This window comes from Aedes aegypti, chromosome 1 (genome assembly GCF_002204515.2).
Source record: "Aedes aegypti strain LVP_AGWG chromosome 1, AaegL5.0 Primary Assembly, whole genome shotgun sequence".
Lineage (NCBI taxonomy): Eukaryota > Metazoa > Arthropoda > Insecta > Diptera > Culicidae > Aedes > Aedes aegypti.
The window spans coordinates 157,418,555-157,443,547 of NC_035107.1; the positions used below are offsets into that span (position 1 = coordinate 157,418,555).

The 24,993-nt window shown below is 37.7% G+C and overlaps 1 long non-coding RNA gene across 1 annotated transcript; it reads left to right on the forward strand.

The window, feature by feature from the left end:
• The first annotated feature begins 8,117 nt into the window (after positions 1–8,117).
• On the forward strand, positions 8,118–23,065 carry LOC110678740. Its single transcript, XR_002501897.1, has 2 exons — positions 8,118–8,633; positions 22,892–23,065. It is a non-coding gene; the product is annotated as an uncharacterized LOC110678740 (long non-coding RNA).
• Positions 23,066–24,993: the final 1,928 nt, after the last annotated feature.

The window sequence follows — 24,993 nt, forward strand, 5'->3', positions numbered from 1 at the left end:
GAATACGCAACCGAATTGTGTAGATTTTGGTGCACTACAGTTTTCGGATTTGGGGAACCCGACGCTTCGGCAATTTCTGTCTTATTCAGGGAACGTCTCCCAGAAGAATGTAGAAGTTTATGGTGGAATACTTTACATCCCTCTACGCCGCATTCTTTCCTGCTGCGACAAGGCCATTTACGATGAGGTACGAGGCAGCTTCGACACAGGTTTTTCTGTTTTACTGTCTTCCACCTACCGTCGATATCGAGTGCCTTAAACTGAAAACAATCCACGATTTCGTGACTGCTTCTGTCGCAGTACAAACATGTCTTATCTGCGGACTCCTTCAATAGCTTTACTTTTTCGGTAACTGATGACGGCTTTTCCTCCTTCAGATTCGGCTCCGCATGCAGATACAGTTTTGGCTTCTCTTTTCCAGCTTTATTTGGTTTTGTACCAGTGACGAATGTGTCCGTAGGAAGCGTGACATCTGAAGCCATCACTACTATCTCAGACATGAATGCGCTAAATGTCGCCAGGTTGACATAAGTGCATCTACTTTTGTGGTAGGACCACTGCATTTTGAGCTGAGGAGGCAATTTCTCAACTAACTCATGAAGCAGTGTTGCATTCCACAGATGATCAACGAGATTGGCGATTGTCATATGATCGACAACATTTTGTACAGCAAGACCAAAGGTGATTTGTGATTGCAAGTTGTCGGACTTTGGAGGAGAAACGGCGCGCAATTTCTGAAGAAGCGAGTGAATCAGGATTTCCGGTCGACCATACAACCTTCGCAATATATCGATTACAAACGGTACAGACTGTGGAAGTAGTAGCCGACTTTTTACCGCTTCTAACGCATTCCCTTTCAGGCAACGCTGCAACCGGGCCAAATTTTCGGAATCACTAAAACCACAGGCATCCGTTGAGTTACAGAATGAGCTGTAGAATATCGGCCAATCTTGTGGGTCACCGGAAAAGTTAGGCAGTTCTCGTGGCTGTCGTGTCTACCTATCTCAAGTGATATTCCCTATGACTCCGTTACCTTTTACTTGTTCGTACCTATGGGATTTCTGAGCTATAAATACTGGCTGTCTTGAGTGCAGAAGAGAGACTTCCCGGACTGTGGACAGATTAACATATTATTTTATTCTTTATTTGCAGGATATAAAAGTAGTGACGAGGATCATGGAAACGTGTGTTGGCGATTATCGTTTTTCTTTGAGGGGCGAGTTTGCCAATTTTATTTATTTGAATATGTTGAAATTGCCAATTTGAGTTGAACTAAATTGTTCTTTAGAGCTGACGAAATTGTCGTATATTGTGAACATAGTTGTTCTTTTGTGAAGCGATATATTATATTGAGGTGAACGAAATTGTTCTTTAGTGAAGTTGTCAATTGTAATGTTGAGCAATATGAATCCAATGATTTGAATGTTTTGTTGTAGTCATGAAATAAGTACCATGAACACAAAATTGTGGTATTTTTAGGTATATTTTCGATTGTTCCTTGTATGAGTTGTTATAACGTGAAGGTGGCTTTTTAAAGAGTTATTAGAAAGTTTCTAAAGGGGAAAGGACTGTCATGTCTACCTATCTCAAGTGATATTCCCTATGACTCCGGTACCTTTTACTTGTTCGTACCTATGGGATTTCTGAGCTATAAATACTGGCTGTCTTGAGTGCAGAAGAGAGACTTCCCGGACTGTGGACAGATTAACATATTATTTTATTCTTTATTTGTAGGATATAAAAGTGGCATTACTTGCCTCGCAGCTAGCTGTTCACTGGATGGTACTCGTCGCACTGGTACTGTAGACGGTTGAGGGTAGCCCAGAGAAGGATTGCCACAATTCGCTGAATTGGATGCCGGTTGGCATGTTGGCATCTCGATCTGGGTAGATGCGATACTCACTGAAGGCGGCACAGAGTTGTTGAAATTGATTGAAGCTCCACCTCTGTTGACGAACATCGCTCCAACTCGTGGCGGAACTGCAGTTGTACTTCCAAGCGCTGATTGTGTTCTTCCCGCAGCAGTACAGATCAGATTATTATTGATCCACGTTGAATTGGGTCCTAAAATTTTTAATGAAATCTTGTTTTTATTTAATAACACGAAAAAGCATGTTATTGTTACTACTTCAGCAATTTTTCCCGCTCAAATATTGGCTATAACATGTTTAAACTTTAATTTAAAAATTTGGTTCATAAATGAACCTTGACACTTTTGATCATGTTTGACATTCGCTTAGTCGACAAAAACACCACAGGGGTTTTAGTTCGACCACTGGGGTTGTTCCTATCTGACATTTCGTAAGGGACACGGAAAACAAAATGCACCCAAAATTTGAGTTTAAGCCAAAGGATGTGACAAAATCTAAAAAATGTTTTTTTGGGCTTAAACCAACGGAAAACATTGAAAAATTGAGTAAACATGTGTTTTTGGCCTAAACATAACCGTTTGGCACTAAAATAAGGACAGGGCTTTAGGACCCTATTGCAACCTGAACTCAGCATTTGTACACTCGAAACGGGTGCTGACGAAACGGGATTCTGGGAGGAATACGGGTTTATTCCAACAGGGCAAGATGTTGATGGCACTGATGAAATGATGGTCGGATTCGTACGCAAATTTGTTCCCACTTGTCGACTACTCGAGTGGTTCCATGTTGGAGTGAAAGCAGGCACCACAAAGGCTTCTTCCAAATGCGAACGGTTGGCGTCGTGTAACGGGAAACCACCAAGGAGTCTTGAACTCAACGCTAACTCTGGAGCAACACTCGGAACAGGAGCAGAATTGTTGCCCGAAACGACTGGATGTTCATAATAGGTACACTGTGGGGAACTCCTTACAAACGATTCACTCGAGGAAATAATGGGTACATTGTTCGCAATTGAATTTCTAATGCTCCCAAAACCCATAGAATGACCAGGGTTATTACCACACCATGGTGTCTTACTTGTAACAGTTGGAACATTGTAGGATGAGGTAACTAATTCAAAGGGTGGAACGTCAGACGGTTGGTGGGGGTAATTGAGCGATGGAGGGGCACTTTTATTTTTCAATTGAGCAACGCTAGGACGCGTCACAGTGAAGGAATTTATTCCCACTGGGGAATCATATTGGGTCAGCACCGGTGTACTTACCAGCGGCTGCTGAATAGGTATTTCCGTGTGAGAAACAAATTTACCGTTTGCATCGTCACACATCGCTCCTTCTAACTCCGCTGAATTCGGCGTGGACGTTGACGCTGGAGTAGGGACAATTACCACCGGAATATTTATCGATGTCAACCCAGATGCAGTTATGGTTGGGGCTGTTATGGGGATGGATGTTGGAATCGTCGACTGTTGAGCTCCATGTTGGATTACCGTCGATGGCGAAATGCTGCTGGATGGCGCTACTGTCACCTGTTGTGATGCGCCGACTTCCTGTCCACTAAGCCACGACTGTACTTTCTCCCGACTGGCTCGACTGCTAAGCCTCGATCTCCTACTGACACCATCATCCGCACCGTCCGCTTCTGCGAGGAGTAATGCGTATTTCTGTTTCAGAAAATTCTCCTCTTCTTCGGCGATTTTCTTCCTCGCCGCCACCTGAGCTGCTTCCTCTTCCAGAATCCTCATCCTGCGGTTCGGATCTGCTATGGAATCTGTCACGCCCGCGCAACCGAAGTGCATCCATGTCTCACACTTATCGCAGCCAACGAGGTTATCCACAGTATCCGGTCGGTCACACTTGGCACAATGTTTTCCAGGCTTACTCTCCATCTTCAGTGCAGAAAATCTTTGAAGAATGTTCGGATAGGAATTCAAAAACGGTCCTGATAGCAGCAATCATGCAGCTTCAATGCTGTAATATATTAGAATCAGTAAATTTCAATTCAGTTTAATACAAATTCATCTTACATTTTCGTTTTCTTCCTTTTCTTCTCCTTATCCGAAACAGGTTTCTTCTGACTGACTGTATGAACCTAGATTTAACAAATTAACTTTTAATGTGATTCTCTTTTAGTCAAACGTGTTACTTACTTTTAATCAATACTGTTTTCTGACTACTGACTATCTGTACTGACTAATCGCTGCGGTAACGATTTGAGCTGAAATTGATTTTATTAGCACATAGCATAGAAATGTTCACGTCTGTCAATAGACCATTTCCGTCAGACCTTACGCCCTATTTTTATATTTTTCTTCGAAAGACGATTATTTTTAATGATTATTGACGCTTTCAGATCTTATTTATATGCACTCCTGATTTTAATATAAATTTTTGAAAACTTGAGAATTCACCACATTATGAGTAGTGCGGCACAGTTGTTTCAACCCTGTGGGTAAACAAAGTGGAGAGTTTTCCATAACTTTCATTCTCACCCCTGCGTTGAGTGTTTGTAGACATAACGAAATGTCAATGTCAATTGACTGTTTAACGATAAACTTGCGACGATCGACGCGCCACCATATTTCGTATAACGGAGGTTATTAGAACTAACTTGGAGTTGATGATTTGGAGGTTATTTGGAAATTTGGAGGTTAAACTCACCTCCAAACACTAGCGATTTGGCGGTGGGATGTTGACGTTTGATCACGAATTCAAGAATCAAACACACGGACTACACGACAAAACGGACAAATCTGAGACCCACAACGGATACCTAGCAATTACCGTTTGATATCTGCTGCTTATATCGGCAAACTGGTCCGGAACCATATGACCAATGGAGCTTACATACTTCCCCGTTTTACCACTCTCAGGTCTCCCCGAAAAATCCTCCACGACCACAACAAATATCCCCTTCGTCTTCCCGGCGGAAGTTTCTGCCGTACTCCAGAATAGTTCATGAAAAGGGTTCTGCTCCTCTTCGGCTCTGTGCCCTTCGGCAAACTGGGGACGAAGATTTCACCGTGCAACGCATACTGTTTCGATTACTCGATTCCAATGGAAGCTGCAGGAATCCAAACAGAATAATGTGCCAATTAGAGATTTCTTGCGATCTCGAAGAAGGTGATCTTCTGGATTTCAGCAAAATCTTCTTCGCCACCCTTAGCAAACCACAAAATCGGAGAAAGCGGAGCACCACAGCAACCACAAGCGATGGAGATGAAAAGGATACCCACCGTTGTCGTGAAAAATTTCGTCGTGCTGGCTCTTTTTTACCATCAAATTAGTAGAACCACGACGATGGAAAGCGTCCGGGGAGTCTTGAGACAAATAAAAACGGGGCAATAATATCATTTGCGTACACAATTACTCTTATAATTGCGGAGGGGGAACCGAAACTAAAAACATTTACGACCAGCAGCAGCTCCAAGATGGTTTCCGGATGATTTTGTTGATTTCAGCCACGGTGGTAGTGGCGGATGAAAACGTAAATAAAGGTATCTGTCATGATTGACCCGAATCAGCTGATCAAATATTCACCACAACGTGGAGACAAAATCATAGGAGAAAAAGGGGTCTGATAAAAATCGGAGAGAAATTAAGTGTATGGGACCGTGGGGTGTAAAGTCGTGCCGCCAGTTTTTCATTGTTTTTCAATAGTTAGGGGCTTCAAAACATATGGGTTCCTTGGGAAAGTTTGTTCAGTAAATTACCAGAAAGCATATAAGCAATTAAAAAAAAAATCACGGAAATGGTCTATTTACCTAGTTCCAATAACAAATCACTTCAACTTTATATCAATTCTGATTGAAAAACTGTCTTTATTCTTTATTTGGTTAAATCCAACTGACTTTATCTAAGTCTTATTGAATATCTTAATCTAAGGTTACATTCAAATTCACAACACGTTTCATTTCACGAAATAAATCAACAAATTGGTAGTAAAGACATAAACAAAGATAACTATTCAAGTATTTCATTGAAGCAATAAACGGAGATAATTGGGAATGATTCATTTGCTAGGTTTCCACGTATTGTTTTTCCGAATAAATTCTCTAAACCGCACATTTCTGGGCCATGTCATAGGATTTAAGGCGCACATTTTATAATCTAAAGGCAAAACTACTTTGAAGAAAAAAAAACAAAATTAGAATAAGATTTTCGTTTCGACACCAATTTTGTTACATCGATGTTTTCGGGATCTGAGAGCCTAATCGCACGGGAAACCAAACATTGTATATCGTGCTCTGTAGTGCTGCTATCGATATTCGTCAGCAACAGAGAGAAATTGCCTCCGTCGTCTGTGTGCTGACTTTCAACGTCATTTGTATTATCCTCGTCCTCGTATGCCGTACCATTGAGTAGCGTTGATACTGATGTGGTAGGGTGTTTCAACTCACAGTTGGTTGGTGAACTCGTAGGAATAGTTTTTGTGATCGTAGCAATTGTGTCCATGATACCAGCTACTGCGATCTTCAATTTGTTTACGTCATCTTCGATCGTCTGCGGAGTTGTGGTTTTGGATGAGTTACCGTTCTTCGTGCACATGTAGTCATCCATACAGCACTCGCACATCCAGAGAACATTTCGTGATAGATCGTTTATGGTCTTCCACTGCATGCCTCGTAGACCAACACAGCGGCAATGGAATGAGCCTGAACAGTTTCCTTTACACACGATGAAACATTCGTCGTCAGCGTCGATCCTCTGAGAGCATTTTTGGCACATATTTATACTATCCATAGCAGAAACGAGAATGGCTACCACGAAACTTATCAAAAGTTATTGCTATGACACAAGATAACTACTTTTCTGTCACGATATTCTTGTTTGTTGCGTTTCGATTGATCGCAGAACTACACCGATTAAATACACAATTTTACTAACTAAATTCAAATTTTACTATTCAATTCAATTTTACTAACTAAATTCAAATTTTAATTCACTTTGTGTCTTAACTATTATAAATTTCACGGGCAAGAATAAGTGTTCGGTACTTCACGTTTCTTTACTATTTATGCTCCATGTGACAGGTTGACACGCTGTTTGCTAGCTGACATCTATGCTCACCCGGCTGGCTAATGACAGTTGCGGGCGGTACTGAACTCACATCTATACCCTCTTGTGCCGTTTGATTTGATTTGATTTGATTTATTGTGACTGTAGGCATTTGCCCATTATCTTAAACTAATTACAATGTTCTTCCGTCAATACAACTAAAAATTAAATCTTATTACATACTTAATTTGTTCTTTGGACATTTCGACATTTAAACAATCACGGTTTGCATTATAAAATGACATCATACGATATATAGGTTCATTCCTAGCATAGTTTTGAACTCTATTTGGAATTTAAAACGGCCTTGTTAACCTTAAATTTGTTCTACCCTCATATAATGAGATCTGCCCTGCTAAATATTGAGAATTATATCTACCATCAATTATATCTTTTAGGAACAAAGCGTCAGCCGTTTTTCTTATAATTTCGAGCGAATCAATTCCAACAAGCATGCATAATGTTTTATAATCCGGCATAACGTCTCTCCACCCAAGGTTCCGAAGTGCAAACCTGACAAACTTTTTCTGTACACTTTCGATTCTTGTCTTGTGCGTTTCGTAATATGGCTGCCAAACTATCCCAGCATACTCAATAATCGAACGGACTAATCCAACGTAGAGAGAAATTATTGTGTACGGATCATCGAATTCCTGTCCAAGCCGTCTAATCATTCCAAACATGGCATTAGCTTTTGAGATTACCTTGTCAATATGTTTAGTGAAGGATAGTTCACTATCGAGGTCCACGCCCAAGTCATTCACACAAAACGATCGATGTATGACATCGGCACTCATTCGATAGTCATAGTGGATTGTATTAAGCTTTCTAGAGAAAGACACCACGTTGCATTTAGATACATTAACCTTTAGACCAAACTGCATACAAAAGTTGGAGAACAGCTCAACATTTCGTTGTAGATTCCGACAATCCTTCAAACAACTTATACACAGCAAAAAAAAATGTAATACGCATCGACGTAACTCATCCGATGTATTGAAAATCCGATGTAATCACTAATTTCAGGTGTACAATAACATAGATTTGATGTTATATTACATCGCCCCAAAATTACACGGAAACATCATTACCAATTTTCAACACATTGCTGTTGTGTAATATTCACATCTGAAAATGTTGAATATTACACAGAAACAGCTGCAACCAAGTCGTTCCAGCTTACATTAGTGATATTACACAAATTCGATGTCATATCACATTTAGCATCAATGCTATAATACATCTCGCAACACTGCTCACATGTTGTTTTGGTCGGCGGTTGATGGCCGCCATTAGTTCGCGATCGCGTTTTATTTTGTGGGTTAACAGGAGTTTCCGACGCGTACAATTCCTGAAAAATAGTGAAATCATCACGTCGGCCAGAGTACAAGTCAACGAAGGAACAATTATTGCTGCCTTGTGATCCTTCCCGGCATAATCGTCTCAATAAACCGGTCGGGAGAATTCAATCTGCCGACGTTTGTCGTCGTCCAGCAAAATCATGGAATCAGCCATACCAAAAGAAGTCTGGTGGCTCATTTTAAAAATCTACCCATTGATGGAGTTTGGATTGAGCTGGAGACGCTTGTAAACTGGATACGGCACGAACATATACCATTCCAATCGGTGTTCAATAACTTGCTCGCTGCAGCGGACCGGGCTTCTAATGATGAGCCTAAATGGTATCTCAGCTTCGGAACATCAGGTAACTATGTGTTAACGGCCCGGAATAACTACTTATTAAGGGGACACGGGAGACCGTGTTATTTTTCCTATCTTTCGTCTCACTCTAACAATAATCATCAAAACTTTGTGGAAGCAAATCTCGAGTTTTAGTGAACCGATGAAGCTGAAAATTTATCGGGTTGTGCACTACATATATAGAATCATACTGATACATTTTTGCATCGATATATGGAGTGGTTCTTGGGATTTGCTTCTTGAAATGGATAGGGTGATTATGATGACGTCCCGTGCGGCCCCGTGAGAATTTTCGAAAATTATGTTTTTAGTGGTTACTTGGGTTGAATAGGGTCTCGGGTTAGGGGCCTTCCTTAGACGAGTGATTAGAGTCTGCGTCTACAAAGCAAAGCCATGCTGAAGGTGACCGGGTTCGATTCCCGGTCGGTCCAGGATCTTTTCGTAATGGAAATCTCCTTGACTTCCCTGAGCATAAAGTATCATCGTACCTGCCACACGTCATATACGAATGCGAAAATGGCAACTTAGGCAAAGAAAGCTCTCAGTTAATAACTGTGGAAGTGCTCTTAGAACACTATGCTGAGTAGCCGGCTCTGTCCCAGTGGGGACGTTAATGAGCCTCTGTACGTAGGGTCTCGGAGAATGATTGAGAAGTGTCGTCAGACAGTTAAGTACATCGTGTTACGAAGTGTGGGTTCGATTCCCGCTTCAGCTTTTGAAACTTTTCATAAGGAATCTTTGTCGGCTGTGCCATTGCATATCCGTTGTCTAGCTTTAAGTTACAAACTGTGCAACTAAATGGCTAAAGATGGTGTCCGTGTCTGTCTACACTTGTTCCAGGGAGCGATAATTTTAGATATTTGATCTCTGTATTTTGTAGTGCCGCTTAGAGGTTGTATAAACTGCAAAACAATGGCAATGTTGTAATTACAACAATCAGATTTTTAGGGCTTGAGAATCCATCATTCAATCATCACTAACCATTCAAAAATAATAATCAGTTTTTTTAATCAAATTAAAAAAAAATCAATATAAATTATTTCATTGCATATACTAGCAAGTGAAGTGCAATTGATAGATTTTCATGAGCTCTACTTTGATTTTGGGAGAGAAAACTTGACTAGAAAATATGCAAAACGGTGATGGTTATTTTTCTCTTAATCTATTTCAAGTAATTATATTCATACTACTGCATAATACAGTAATAATTCATCTAGGTATACTCCGGGGTAATATAATTCAAAACTAGTGAGAAAATTTAAAACTGTGGGTGGGTTATGAGCACAATCAGACACTTGAATGTGCAATATGGGTTAGTATATGGGAATACCATTGACGGTTCTATGAGGTTTTCAAGACCCAAGAGGGCGCGTGAACTGGGTTGCAGATAAGAACAATGATATCAATGGCATCTACTTGAAATAATATAACAAAATGCCGTTATATAATTAAGTAATACTATGCGATCTCTTATGGTATTGCATTACTTTAAAGTGTTACACTCAATGGGAATTCTGGCTTTGATAATACTCGTAGAATAAGTCCAACTATCTTATCAGTTAATAAAATATAAGATTCTATAACATTCCCCAGAAAACCATTCCCCCGAAAACCATTCCCCAGAATTCCGTTTCCCAGAACGAGCCATTCCCCAGAATCTCATTCCCCAGAATGTAACATTCCCCAGAATTTCATTCCCCAGAATGCACCATTCCCCAGAATGCACCATTCCCCAGAAAGCTATATGAATATCCATTTTCTATTTTCTTTTTTTAATTTTTGGTTTGCGTGAGTCATTTAACAACACAAAACAAATAAGTAAATAGGGGATTTGAAGCATAATGAACACACGGGGCGAAATGGACACCCCCTTATTCTCTGGGAATATGCATATTTCAGCAAAATTTTATAAACTGTACGAAATATGTATTGTATATGAACTCTTTGACGGTATACAAGTTTATGCTTTGCTTCATTTGTGCTCTGAAATTCTACTATATTTTTTCTCAGCTAAAATTAGTTCATACGCAAAGCGGTGGAAGAATTAAATTTTAGAGCAAAGTAACTAACCTAGAGAAGTTTCTTCTTGTTAATGTGATAAGTGGGAAGCACTTTTACATGTCAGTACGTTTTGACACCCATTAATAATTTAGTTTTTACTAAATTCCACAAAAGTGTTCATTTTACCCGGATACCTTTTTATCAGTCGTGTTTTGGACCCAATTTTCTATCTCGTTTTTCTGACATTTAATAAGATTTTTTTCTCACCATGAATGGATCCAGCACGTCATACTAATTACGAACTTGGAAACCAGCCGAGAGTAACTGAAAAATTGCCATTCTATGTAAAATAAGCATTTGCCTAATGTGTCCATTATGCCCCATAATCCCCTTATTCATGATTATTTTGCATATTATAATAATACACCCTTCTTTCAGTAAATTCCCATAAAATATACAAACTATATGTTTATTTTTGCCTATATAGTGATGCACCTTTCTTCCAGTCTTATCTTATTAATTATATAGGCAAAATATATAGGGGCCCAGACAGCCGTAGCGGTAAACGCGCAGCTATTCAGCATGACCATGCTGAGGGTCGTGGGTTCGAATCCCGCTGGTCGAGGATCTTTTCGTAAAGGAAATTTTCTCGATTCCCTGGGCATAGAGTATCTTCGTACCTGCCACACGATATACACATGCAAAACTGGTCAATCGGCAAAGAAAGCTCTCAGTTAATAACTGTGGAAGTGCTCATAAGAACACTAATCTGAGAAGCAGGCTTTGTCCCAGTGAGGACGTAACGCCAGAAAGAAGAAGGCAAAATATATCGATGGAGAGCCCATATAGCATAAGGGCATTTGGTATAAAGTCATTTGCCATCCAGCCATACTTATGCTCCTTCTTTTCAAAAAGGATGTTCTTCATGTTATGCCAAATGGTCATTGGCCAAATGACCATGATGTCAAATGGTCCTTGATCATTTAATCAATCATGTCAAATGCCTTCTTGTCATTTGGTATCCTTACGGAACATTTTGCCTATATCGTTAACAGGATAAGACTGAAAGAAGGGTGCATCACTATTTTGTGCAAAATTAAACAAATCATTTGTTTGTTTTTTGAACTTGACGTAAAGAAGGGCGTATCATTTTAATGTGCATAATATTACGTTTTTATTTTGCCGAATTTACGTAATAGTTATATCGGAAACGTATAATATGAAACTACGAACGTCTTTATTCCATTCGGGGTGGCCTCAAAAGGTAAGCTATGATGCACCTTCCTAGAACATTGATGAAAAGCTGGATACATCACTATATTTGGTAAAAATTGGACATACATGAGAAATTATACATTTGGAAACTACTATACCGAAAGAAGGGTGTAGCTCTATTATGTGCAGAATAGTGATGAGTTCCATATTCTTTTGATTAAATATTGGATATTCTGTTTGCCTATAGACTGATCTATCAGTCTTCATAAGTGCCAATAAAAGTGAAACTACTGTGATAGTTCATTTGCAAATGAAATTTGAATTATGCGTAAAGTGTTCATAATTAGCAGCATGAATGCTAATCTTCTCATGTACTTGTAAACAACTTTGTATGAAGTTTCATTTTCAAGTATTTTTAACTAAATTGTTTCAAAACTGTAGAGTAGGTATATACTTTTCTGGGGAATGGTCCATTCTGGGGATTGGTTTTCTGGGGAATGGTTCATTCTGGGGAGTGAAATTCTGGGGAATGGTACATTCTGGGGAATGAGATTCTGGGGAATGGAATTCTGGGGAACGGGTTTCGGGGGAATGGTTTTCTGGGGAATGTTATAGAATCAAAATATAATAGTAAATAATAAGCACAAAGTAGCTATACTGCAGTAATAAATTAAATAGCATCAATTTTATATACTTCACAAAGTATTGAAGACAATAAATTAATGGAAATAAATAAAATTGGTCATTCAGGTATGACAATGAGTGATTCTTACCTAATAGGGGTACTAGAAGATCACGTGAATAAATTATTTATGATTTTTGGAAACGGGAAAAATCGATGGGAATGAAATTCATATTGCACCATTTCTCCCAAAGGCACAACACCTAGGTACTCTTCTTTTCGAAACAAATTATATTTATACATCGGTGTTACGATCGAAATGACTACGCTGTAAAATCATTATTTTGTAATTACTCTTCTTCTTCTTCTTCTTTCTGGCGTTACGTCCCTACTGGGACAGAGCCTGCTTCTCAGCTTAGTGTTCTTATGGGCACTTCCACAGTTATTAACTGAGAGCTTACTATGCCGATGACCATTTTTGCATGCGTATATCGTGTGGCAGGTACGATTATACTCTATGCCCTGGGAAGTCGAGAAAATTTCCAACCCGAAAAGATCCTCGACCGGTGGGATTCGAACCCACGACCCTCAGCTTGGTCTTGCTGAATAGCTGTGCGTTTACCGCTACGGCTATCTGAGCCCCTTTGTAATTACTCATGAGAACTGTTATGCGTTCATTCACAAATTTCATAACGCCAAAAATTACCATTTTTGACACCCACCCGCCTCCTCGTGTCGCTTTTTGTATGAAAATTCTACGAATTTTGTATAAGCTGTAACATTTTGAGAATAATTTTACAATTGCACAAATTTGAAGAACCGAACAACGGTGTACGCTGGTCATCATCACAATCGATCATGTTTTCATTTTGAGCGAATGCCTAGTTCTTCTGATTTAAGGACTTGTACATTTGAGGTTGACTTCGATTCATCTTCACGTAAATTAAGACAATGACATGACTATTCAGAACCATCCAACGTTAAACCGTCTAATACATTCAATTCTCTCTTGAGAATTTCGACTTTTTGTCATTTAATTTTATACTAACTGACCTGAACGCGCTACATACAAAAGTAATTCATTTTATTTTATTATTTTTCTATTGAATTTTTATAGTTTTTCGGGATTCGTTTACGTTTCATATTATTTTTACAATATTGTACTATTTGAAATATTTAGTTTATTTAACGAAATGTGTTTTGGTTTGCTATCAAATTTCATTTTGCAGCGCTAGGTATTTTCATTACTGTGCCAAGTCTACATCAATTCCCTATTGACTGTTTAACGATAAACTTGTGACGATCGACGCGCCACCATATTTCATATAACGGAGGTTATTAGAACTAACTTGGAGGTAATGATTTGGAGGTTATTTGGCAATTTAGAGGTTAAAATCACCTCCAAACACTAGCGATTTTGCGGTGGGATGTTGACGTTTAATCACGAATACCCTATCCCAACGCTCCCTATTCTTTCCAATGGTGTTCATGTTCATGTTCCTCCCTCATCCTGGCTCTGGACTGACTTCAACTCTTGCTGCCCCACCAAACGCTGCAAAATTAAATTGAAATAGTATCCTTAACAAACCGTTTTTAGAAAACGGGGATGAATCAGCCTCGGGCTGAATTTCCCCTTAATAAAGAGTCAATCAATCAATCGTTTTTAGAAAATTCAATAGCCTTTTATATTTGAATACCTAATGATTTTAGATGAAGGTCAAGGACACATTTTACTGAAAATATTTCAAAATGGATCATTAAAATAGCCAAAACGGCCGCTATGGAAAGCATAGATAGCGCCACCGTAGTCTTGTGTGTTTGACAGAACAGCAATGCTGTCACAACGTTAAATCCCATATACAGTGGCGCCTTAGTTTCGATGCGGTGAGCACTTGCAAAAACTACCTTCAATGATCCATTGTTGAAAGTTTCTCGTGAAGCTCCAAGTTGTCTGGAATATGAGACAAATGTGAGCATGTGTGTGAAATGTTGGGAATATCTTATTAAGTTATTACCTTTCTGTTACCTGAGCTGATTTGAAAAATACTTGGTAGTTCAAGAATGATTTTTGATTTGAAGAAAAAGTAAAATATAATTAGTAAATTGGATAATGCTATACCTATATTATTTTTCAAGTCGAGTCTATCTGTCAAAGGATACAAACTCTAGTGGAATTAAATGGTATAGTACTAAATTCGGTTTTTTCATCTACCTATATTTTTTGATTTTTGTTTTGAATACCGTTGGGGTGACTTGCAAATTACATGCTGAATTACTATACTATTTCACTATAAAGCTAAGTATACTGTTTTGATCAAGAAAAGTAAAGAAATTCCTTGGCTGAATTTTAATAATTTTTTTCTCAACTGCGTACTGCGATCAAAGACAATTTCTGGGAAGAAATGTTTCACGCGTCGAGATAGGCGATTACTTTTCTTGTCAATAGCAAACCAGCCTTAAAAAATAAAGATAATAAAAATTTGGTCATAAATCGGTCCTACAATACTTGTGACCTAAGATTCAAGTAGTGGGCACCATAAAGCTATTATTGTAATTAATTTCTCCGATCTAACATAATTCTTGTAAGAGTCTCGAAAACTGGACTAAAGTTTAAAATCGTGGCCGTGAAACATTAGGTAGATTTAATTTACAATAGTTATATTCTACATGGTGTTAATCAATATCAATAATCAATAATATCCCGCATTATATTTACAAAATTGTATCAACAACTTTCAATTTAAAATATAAAAAAAACTGTGCCTATGCGGGATGACTTGCAACACACAATTTCCAAGCAATTTAGAGTTCTATAAAAGTGTAACAGGTCTACTTTATAATCAAAAGATGATGATGATGATGATGATAATTTATCCATCAAGTACAAACATCCGGTAAAAATATTGTTCAGTATAGATATAGGACCTTGATGATTATGGGTTGACATGGGTTATCTATGGATTAATAAGTAAAGCTAATTCTAATTCAGCAACACAATATATAAATATATTTAAACATAAAGAGGAATAGAAATAGATTTGAAAAAAATATTGATATTCAATAACTCAAAAATAGATTTAAAATATATTTTTACTTATGTTCATCATTCCTCCCACACTGCTTTGGAAATAAAATGTACAGTTAGTAATAAGAATGTTAGTATTTAGTCCAGTATAACAAACAAATTTTCAATAAGGGAAGATCCTACAAGCACCCAAGGCCGGACAAAGTCGGAAAATTTAAAAATAATGATCCAATCAAGATGGTGTATTAGAAGAAAAGAAAACTATAATGGAGAGTAATGTTTGCGTAGAATAACACATCCTTGAAATAAGTATTCCTTTTTCAAAAAGTAGCGATGCTTAAAAATCGTGAAAAAGTTGACGTATCTCCTTAAATTTGAGTGTAATTAGTAATTATTTTGATTATGTCAAAATAATTTGGATCACGCAAGTATGATCTAATACAACCATGATTTGAAAGTATGAATGTATTTTGTATAATATTTAAACTGAAACTGAAGGCTGATTTGTTGCTGACAAGGAAATATTGATTGATTTGTTACATTATATTTTTGTAATTTTTGCACCAGTATCTCAAAATACATTAATATTTCATGGATTTTATCGATCACGAAATCAAAGGTGTAATAAAAATAATAAGATGATCATTTAGCACAACACGGTAAAATGTGTCATTTAACGTCGTATATGGAAAAGGTTTTTGATGGACATCTTGCAAACTAAGTAAAAGTCGAATTGTTCTTTTAAATGTTGCAAATGCATTGAATTGGCTATGAAATATTATGCATCCGGTAGAAATCAAGACCAGATTTTTTTTTTCAAATTCATTTTTTATCGGGTCCTGAGCGTCGCGACTATTATGTGAATAGTGCGCTGTGTTCATAAAAATCGTAAGAATGCAGCGCCACACTAAAAAACTGATATCAAAATCCGGCGAGTAGAGGCGCGTCGCGAGTCTCAATGGCGCGATCCGGTTTGGTGGCGGTACGACAATACTATTCCTAGAGAAAAAAAACATTCGAATGTGTAAAAATTTATAAAAATCGTGCCATTTTCATATTGTGTCCAGTATTGGGAGCCATAACAGATTGGCGAATGCGGTACTAGAATATTTACATCATCAAAATGTGATGTCGAAATTCATATTAATATTTTCCAATTTATTTTGTATTTATTTTTTATTGTAAAATAATAATATTAATCATAAATAAGTAACAGGATTAAATAAACCTTATATATTTTTTAATTATGAATTTAGTGGCCTATGCTACGTTTAGACTAGAGCTGATATTACGTAATATAGGCTATCTTGATATCAAGCGTGATACTTCTTATTTCCAGTGAAAACTAGATGAAAGGTTTTTGTTATCAAGGAGAGCGTGTATTACATAATATCAGCTCTATTCTGACCGTAGAATTAAGTGTCCGGTAATGGGGGATCACCTCCTAATGAAATTATGTTTTAGGAGACAAAAATAACTTTTTTAAGTTTATTTTTCATGACATATAAATATTATAACCTCGAAAACGAGGTTTAAAAAACCTGAAAAGAAATGTTTAATAACTGATACTTCTGAGTTATACAGTGAAACCTCCATAAGTCATGGAACCATACTAAAAACAAAATTTAATGGTTACTATGATAGTCCCCTCAATCCACATTCCAAAGCATATCTGTCCCATTAAGTACTCGATATTTCCATGAGTCGATGGTTCCTTCAGATATCGTCTCATGGAGATTTGACCGTAATACAGATTTTTTGAAAAAAAAAAATCGATTGATTTTCAAGGTTGAAATCACACTGCAAATTTTTAAAAGAACAAATCTGTAGAAACAGGCAGCCATTTAATCTGAAAACTTGATTGATTAGTATCTACTTGGTGATCAGTTTTCAGCTCGAGCCGCTTATTGGTATTTTGATTAGTGCTCTTGATGTTTTGAAGTATGGCTTTGGTTTATCTTCGCCTTAATCATATAATAAAATATGCTCAAGACAAACAATCAGTTATGCGGCTTATACAACCCATAAAATTAAATGGTCTACACACTCAATCTGTTCGGTAAAAATAACTGAGTTTTTGAACTACCGAAAAAGTCAGTAAACCAAAAAAAAAAATGTCAGAAATCGAAAAACAGATTTTTCACTGAAGAGAGCTTTCTTTTTATATCATACATTGATAAATAATAAAACATGGTGAAATTTGCTTTTCAATTACGCGTGGCGACAGTTTTCATTTTACTGACTTTGCCTGTAGTTCCATAACCCAGTAAAATTTTACCGATCCCAGTAATTTAATCTAACTGTGTAGAATTTTTCTCAAAATCGACAGGGAGGTCAGGGAATTTATTGTCGCACTGCCACCAAACCGGATCGCGCCAGTGTGACTCGCGACGTGCCTCAACTCGTCGCATTTTGAAAGTAGTTTTTTAGTGTGGCGCTGCATTCTTACGATTTTTATGAACACAGCGCACTATTCACACATTAGCTGCGACGCTCGGGGCGCGAGAGAACAAGAATTTGAAATCAGTGTTGATCTTGATTTCTACCGAATGCATAATATTAATCAAAATTTGGTTGATAGCCTGCGCTAAGACTATGAAACAGCTTTGTGTGGCGGGCTATTTTCTAAAATGCACAAATATTTGTATGAAAATTGACGAAAGTCAGTAAATGAAGCAAACTTATTTTGAAGACATCGACTGATTGCTGAAAAACATCCTGCTGTAGATTGTGAGAGTCTTTGTCGAATTCATGCAATATTTGTTTACAGGATTTTATTATCTTTATTAAAGAGACTTTCAGCCGTTGGCTGGTTCGTCTTTAGATATCGAGGTTTACAGGATGTTTTGAAACTCTACCCTCTTCCTTCAATATTTCTCCCAATTTTAATTTCGCGATCCTGCTTTGAAATCTTTTTGAATGCTGTCCACAATTTTAAAAGAAATCTGCTCATATTATAAACTCGCCTAAGATTCTTTTAAAATCCTACCTAAGGTTACACTGTATCCTTGCCCATTATTTTTGAAAATTAATATTGAATACGTTCAAAATCTTGACCAGAAGTCTATGGAATTTTATTGAAGATTCTATGAGAATCCTTCTCATGTTATCCATGAAAGTCGTGTTCAGATTTCTTTGAGAATTCTGATCAAGATTTTGTGCAAAACTGGTATTTTACATGTATAGGTAGCACTCCCAGGAGTTGGTAAAATTCATTTTCAGAGTAAATTCCCGGAGAAGTTTCTAAGGATATCACCGGAAGAATCCTTGAATTCCACGGAGGAATTTCTGCAAAAATTATAGTAGAAATTATTGTAAAAATCCCCGGAGAAATTCCTGGTTCAAATCCCTAGATAAATTTCTAAAGGATGTCTCCGGAAAAATTCTCTGAAAAAATCCCCGAAAGAATTTCTGGAAAAAATCCACAGAGGAATTTCTTAATGAATTTCTGGATGGAAACCCTAGAGAAAATCCTGGAGAAAATCTTCGGAGGAATTGCTGCATACTGCAAATCTCCAGAGATATTCCTGGAAGAAATATTCGGATAAATTATCTGAAAAAGTCTCCGAAGGAATTTCTGGAGAAAATCCTCGAAGGAACTTCTTAATGAATTTCTATACGAAATTCTCAGAGGAAATCCCCGGAGGAGCTCTTGGAAAAATCCCGGAGGAATTTCTGGACGAAATCCACGGAAAAAATTCTAAAGGAAATACATACCGAAGAAATTCCTGGGGAAAATCCTGCAGTAAATCCCCGGATGAATGCCTGAAAGAAGTTCCTAGAGAAAATACTCGGAATAAATGTTGGGGGATATCCCTGGAGGAATCCTTGAAATCCCCAGAGGACTTTGTGGAGGAAATTTCTGGTGCAATATACAAAGAGATCCAAAGGGAGTCTTGGGGAATATCCCAAAAAATCCTTTAAATTCCCGGAGGAAATCCCGGAGGAATTGCTTTTTGAAATTCTCGGAGAAATTTCAGGAGGTAATCCCCGGAAGAATTTTTGTGGGAACTCCGGGGATTCTATGAAAAAATCACCGGAGAAATTTCTAAATGATATCCTCGGAGGAATTCCTAGAGGAAATCCCGGAGTAATTTCTGGAGCAAATCTCCAAAAGAATTGCTATTGGATAATTTCTGAAGAAAATCCCCGGAAGAGTTCTTGGGGGAAAATGCCCGGAGGAATTTTTGAACAAAAAAAATCCGGAGAATTTTATGGAGCAAATCGCCAGAGGAGTTTCTGGATATACTCGGAGGATCTCCTGGATGATATCCCCAGAAGTATTTCTAATGTAAATCCTCGGAGGAATTGCTGTTTAAAATCCCCTTAAAAATTCCGGAAGAACAACCTGGAGGAGTTGTTGGGGGAAATCCCCAGAATAATTCTTGGAAAAACAATCTCCGGAAAAATTTCTGGAGAAAATTTACGGGGGAATATCTGGAGCAGCTCGCCAGAGAAGTTTCTGGACGAAATCCCCAGAAGAATTCCCAGGAGGAGTTTCGGGAGAAAATTCTCGGAGTTGCGTCTTGAGGAAATCCCCGGGACAATTTCTGGAGGAAATCCCCGGTAGAATTTCTGGACAAAATTCCCCGAGGAATTTCTGAACAAAATCTCCGGAGTATTAGCTATTGACGATCACCTGAGCAATTTCTGGAGAAAATTCTCGGAGGAGTTTCTGGGAATATTGCCAGAAGTCCACGGAGTAATTCCTGCAGAAATTCTAGGAGAAATTCCTGCAAAAAATCCCCGGAGAAATTCCTGGTTTAAAGCCCAAGTAAAAATGGTGCAAAAGTCAAATCTAAAAAGCAGTTTCTCTTAAAAACACACAGCTCTTTCATTTGCCAAATAAAAAGGCTGCATGTTCTTAATTTCATCAATTTACTGTTTTAAAAGGAGAAAACTGCTTTTTCAGTTCTGACTTTTGAGCCATTTTTTCTTTTACCTTCAATCCCAAGATAAATTCCTGAAGGATGTCTCCGGAAAAATTCTCTGAAAAAATCCCCGAAAGAAAATCCTCAGGGGAATATCTTAATGAATTTCTGGACGAAATCCCCAGAGGAATTGCTATCGGAAATCCTCTGAGGAATTCCTGTAGGAAATCCAAGAGGAAATTTCTGGAAAAATTCCTGGTGCAAATCCCCAGAGACATTCCTGAAAGAAATATTAATAAATTCTCTGGAAAAGCCTCCAAAGGAATTTCAGGAGAAAATCCTCGAAGATACTTCTTAACGAATTTCTATACGAAATCCCTGGAGGAGCTCTTGGAAAAATTTCTGGACGAAATTCACGGAGAAATTTCTGAAGGAAATACATACCCGAAGGGATTCTTGGGGTGAATCCACAAAGAAATTCCTGCAGCAAATCCCCGGAGGTATTTCTGCAGTAAATCCCCGGATGAATGCCTGAAAGAAATTCCTGGAGAAAATCCTCGAAATAAATGTTAGGGGATATCCCTGGAGGAATCTTTGAAATCCCCAGAGGACTTCCTGGAGGAAATCTCCGGAGAAATTCCTGGTGCAATCTCCAAAAAGCTTCTTGGAGAAATTCCTGTTTTAAATTCTCTGAAAAATCTAAAGAATTTCTGGAGAAAATCCACAAATGAATTTGTTAATTGAATCCTTGGAGGTATTTATTGATGAAATATTCGGAAATATTTAGAGTAAATCTCCGGAAGAATTTCTAGATGAAATCTCCGAAGAAATTGCTGATAGAAATTCTTTTTAAAATTTCTGGAGAAAAGCTTCACAGAGAATACCGTCGGAGCTCTGCCGGGAATACTTTCCGAGTTCTACCGGATTTTTTTTTCAAGCTCCGCCGCCAATTCTGTCGAGATTCATCCGGGATTTCCTTTGCAATTAATCCGTGTACTCCTTCAGAGTTCAGGAATCTTCAGGTTTGATAAATTCTGCTGTTCAATTCACTATTTGTTTGGTTTTGTTGATCACATTCGAAATGAATAAAAAAATACAACAACCGGTGCATGCGCGTGCGGTTTGTTCTATTTTTACTGGTCTATTTATTTCTAACAGGTCCCCAAGTAACCAGATAGCACTTTAATTCGCCCTCCGTGCTAATATAGGGCTATAACAGAGCTGACAAGCCCTATATTAGCCGAATAACAGCTCTATAAGCCCCAAAAGGCGAATTAGCGGGCTAGTGGTTACTTGGGTTCATTTTTGGTATATGTTTGGACCAAAAAATGGACCACCGATGAAGTTGCCCTAAGTCACTATTTAATTTGTGTTAAAATCTATCACAATTTTTGGCACCACTTTTTGCTACCAGTTCTGTTAACGATGAAAACTTGACCAATTCTGAATTGCTTAAAGCATTCCTAAATAATTTGAGGGATATAAAAGTTTTCAGTTTTTTTTTCATCAATGTGTTTTACAAAGTAAACGAAATAACCGACACCATTGATAGCAACAAAGACAGATACACCCGATTCTGTTTTTTTGCACGGGGGAATACGCACCGTACAAGATCAAATTTAGTTCATGATTTCAAAAATCATGCCAAAAAAGTAATACCATTTCTCGACGTTTCATGCAAAACAAATTTTTGGCGGAAAAATGTATGTAAACTTTTTTTGCACGGTCTTGTAAAAAAAAAAATCCATACACAAACAGAATCAGGTGTATGTTCAATATTAATGACAGAGCGAACTTGCATGTAATGCTCTCTTGCGGATGAAGCAAGCATTATAAATACTTTAAAAATCAACGGAAATATATTTTCATTAGCAATCGTATATCACACAATTTGAACTATTAAGGGGACTTCTCAGATAGAAAAAAACATGCATATCGTTGAGTCCAACTTTCAGATTATTACAAAATTATGTTTTTTAGAGTTTTCAAGAGTATCATACGGGTAGAGCGGTATGTATACCAGAAAAATAAATGCTCAAAACCAATTTGATTCATTTTCTCATAATAGTTTCTTATCCCATTCAAGTTTTGAAAAACAAAGGGCCCATTCACATATTTCATAACACTGAAAGGGGTGGGGTGGTGTCTTCAAGATGTCATACAAAATTCGGAAAATATCATTACAAAATGCGTTTTGAGGGGTGGGTTGGTTGTTGAAAATGGCCACTTTTGACGTTATGAAATTTGAGAATAAACCCTAACCGAATATGACAACAGATATTTTTTTCGATCAATGTTCATCAGATTTGTGTCTTTGAAGTTTTGATATGAGATTGAACTAGAATTACAAACTGTTTCATCTTAATTAAGTTATGGATACGCGCCAGGCTCTCCAGAAATGAAAAACATTATGTTTCTAGCGTGATGAATAATTATATTAAATACAATTTATTAAATATCACATTTTAAACTTAAAAAATTACCAGACAGTACATTTTACTAACATTTCATTTTACTTTTTTGTACAGGCTCAACAGACTTGTACGAACTGTTCACAATGGTTCACAGTCTACTCAGGAAGTCATCACACAAGATCGAGCGTCTTCTCGCATTCATCACTCTGGGTGTCGATACGAAGGTCTATTACTGTTAAAAACAATAAAATATAATAAATAAATAAAATTTAATACTATTTGTTCAAACATGCTTTATTCTTATTATCAAATTCTTTTCAATGGCTGATCAAATTACTTGTTATCCATTTTTTGAATATGTAAAAAATACTAATAGGTAACTGTTGTTTCGGAGTCAAAAGCGTTTTACACCATAAATCACAGATTTAAATGGATAAAAAGGTAATTTGATCAACCATTGAGCAGAATTTGCAATCGTTTTGTTGCTTAAATCGTTTTGATTACATAGCTTTCATATTACATCGCATCGATTACATCGTATCGTGTACGTTGAATATATTACATCGGAGCAATTACATCGATCGGATTTATTACACCAATTGCCCGCGCGTACGTCGGGCTGTGTAATATTCTACAACCGAGGGAATGACTTGGTTGCAGCAGTTTCGATGTAATATTCAACAACTTTTTTTGCTGTGTAGGAATGAATATTTTGACATCATCGGCGTAAATGAGGATGTAGACTCCATCGAGGTAGCTAGGCAATTCATTCATGACAAGGATGAAGAGCAAAGGGCCCAAATGGCTACCTTGAGGCACCCCGGAATCAACAGAAAATGATTTCGATCTCGTTTGGTGTAGCTCAACGTATTGGGTCCGATTTTCCAAATAAGTACGAAGCCAGCTGAGGATTCGATCTTCAATGCCGTGTTTTCCCAAAACTGATAGAATGGCATTAATGTTAATAACATCGAACGCTTTAGACATGTCTGTATATATTGTGTCCACTTGTAGTCCATCCATCATCCACTGGGAAGTTCGAGACACAAATTCAGCCAGATTCGTGGTCGTAGAGCGCTTTTTCAAGAACCCATGTTGACATGATGAAATACGCGGTTCAATCCATGAATAAAGCTGGTCATAGATTAGGCTTTCAAACATTTTCGGTATTGCGGATAGAATGGCTTTTCCACGGTAATTTTCCACAGGCAACTTGGAACCCTTTTTATGAACCGGAACAATATGCGAGATCTTCCACAGCGCCGGGAAATAGCCACAAGAAAGAGACAAATTAAACAATTTGTGTAAAGGAAGTGCAAACGCTTCGACGCAACTTTTGATACAAATATTCGGAATACCATCGGGACCGCAAGCTTTGGAAACATCCAACGTTTGCATTTTTAAACACACTTCGTCCAATGACAGTGCTATTTCAGGTAAACGCTCTTCCGCACGGGGATATACAGGTACTTGAATCTCATTTCGTTCGGAGTAAACCGCATTGAAATATTCGGCAAACAATTCAGCTGCACGTTCGATGCAATCAGCATTCATCGATTTGTACGTGACACTAACTGGGATTCTAGTATCACGTCGTTTTTTGCTGACATATTTCCAAAACACTTTTGGATTAGCCTGAATGTTTAATTGCAATTCATCCATATATGCCTCATACTGGGAACGTTGCTTCGTTTTAAACTCTCGCAATGCTTGTCTGTACGCATCCTCATCACGGATCGATTTGCTCCGCCGGAACTTGTTGTGCAGCTTGTTCTTAATCTTTAACAGTTGTACAGTTTCGGAGTCGTAACATTAGTTAATGAATCAGTTTTGAACAAACTAAAACTTATTATGAAATCAGATTAATCATTTCAGACTGATTTTACTTTGTGTAAATAAACATTATTTTGACCAACATCGACATAGATTTTCTCACTGTGCGCTAAAAATAGCCGACTGAACTCAGCTTGGATCAGCACTAAACAGTAGCTGAATAATATGCTTGTTCAGTTGTAGATCAGCGTGCCATGTGTTGATTAGACGTTGTCGAATAGAAGCTCAAACATGGTCAATATTCAGCTATGAGAAGTTTATATTTTGCACTGGACGGTACAATCATCAATTCTAGGATGGGCAGATGGCAAGGCTTAACCAAAGACAAATTAAAGACCTCCATGTCCCTTGCAGTTGCCCAAAATTTTATGGCTCATAAGGTA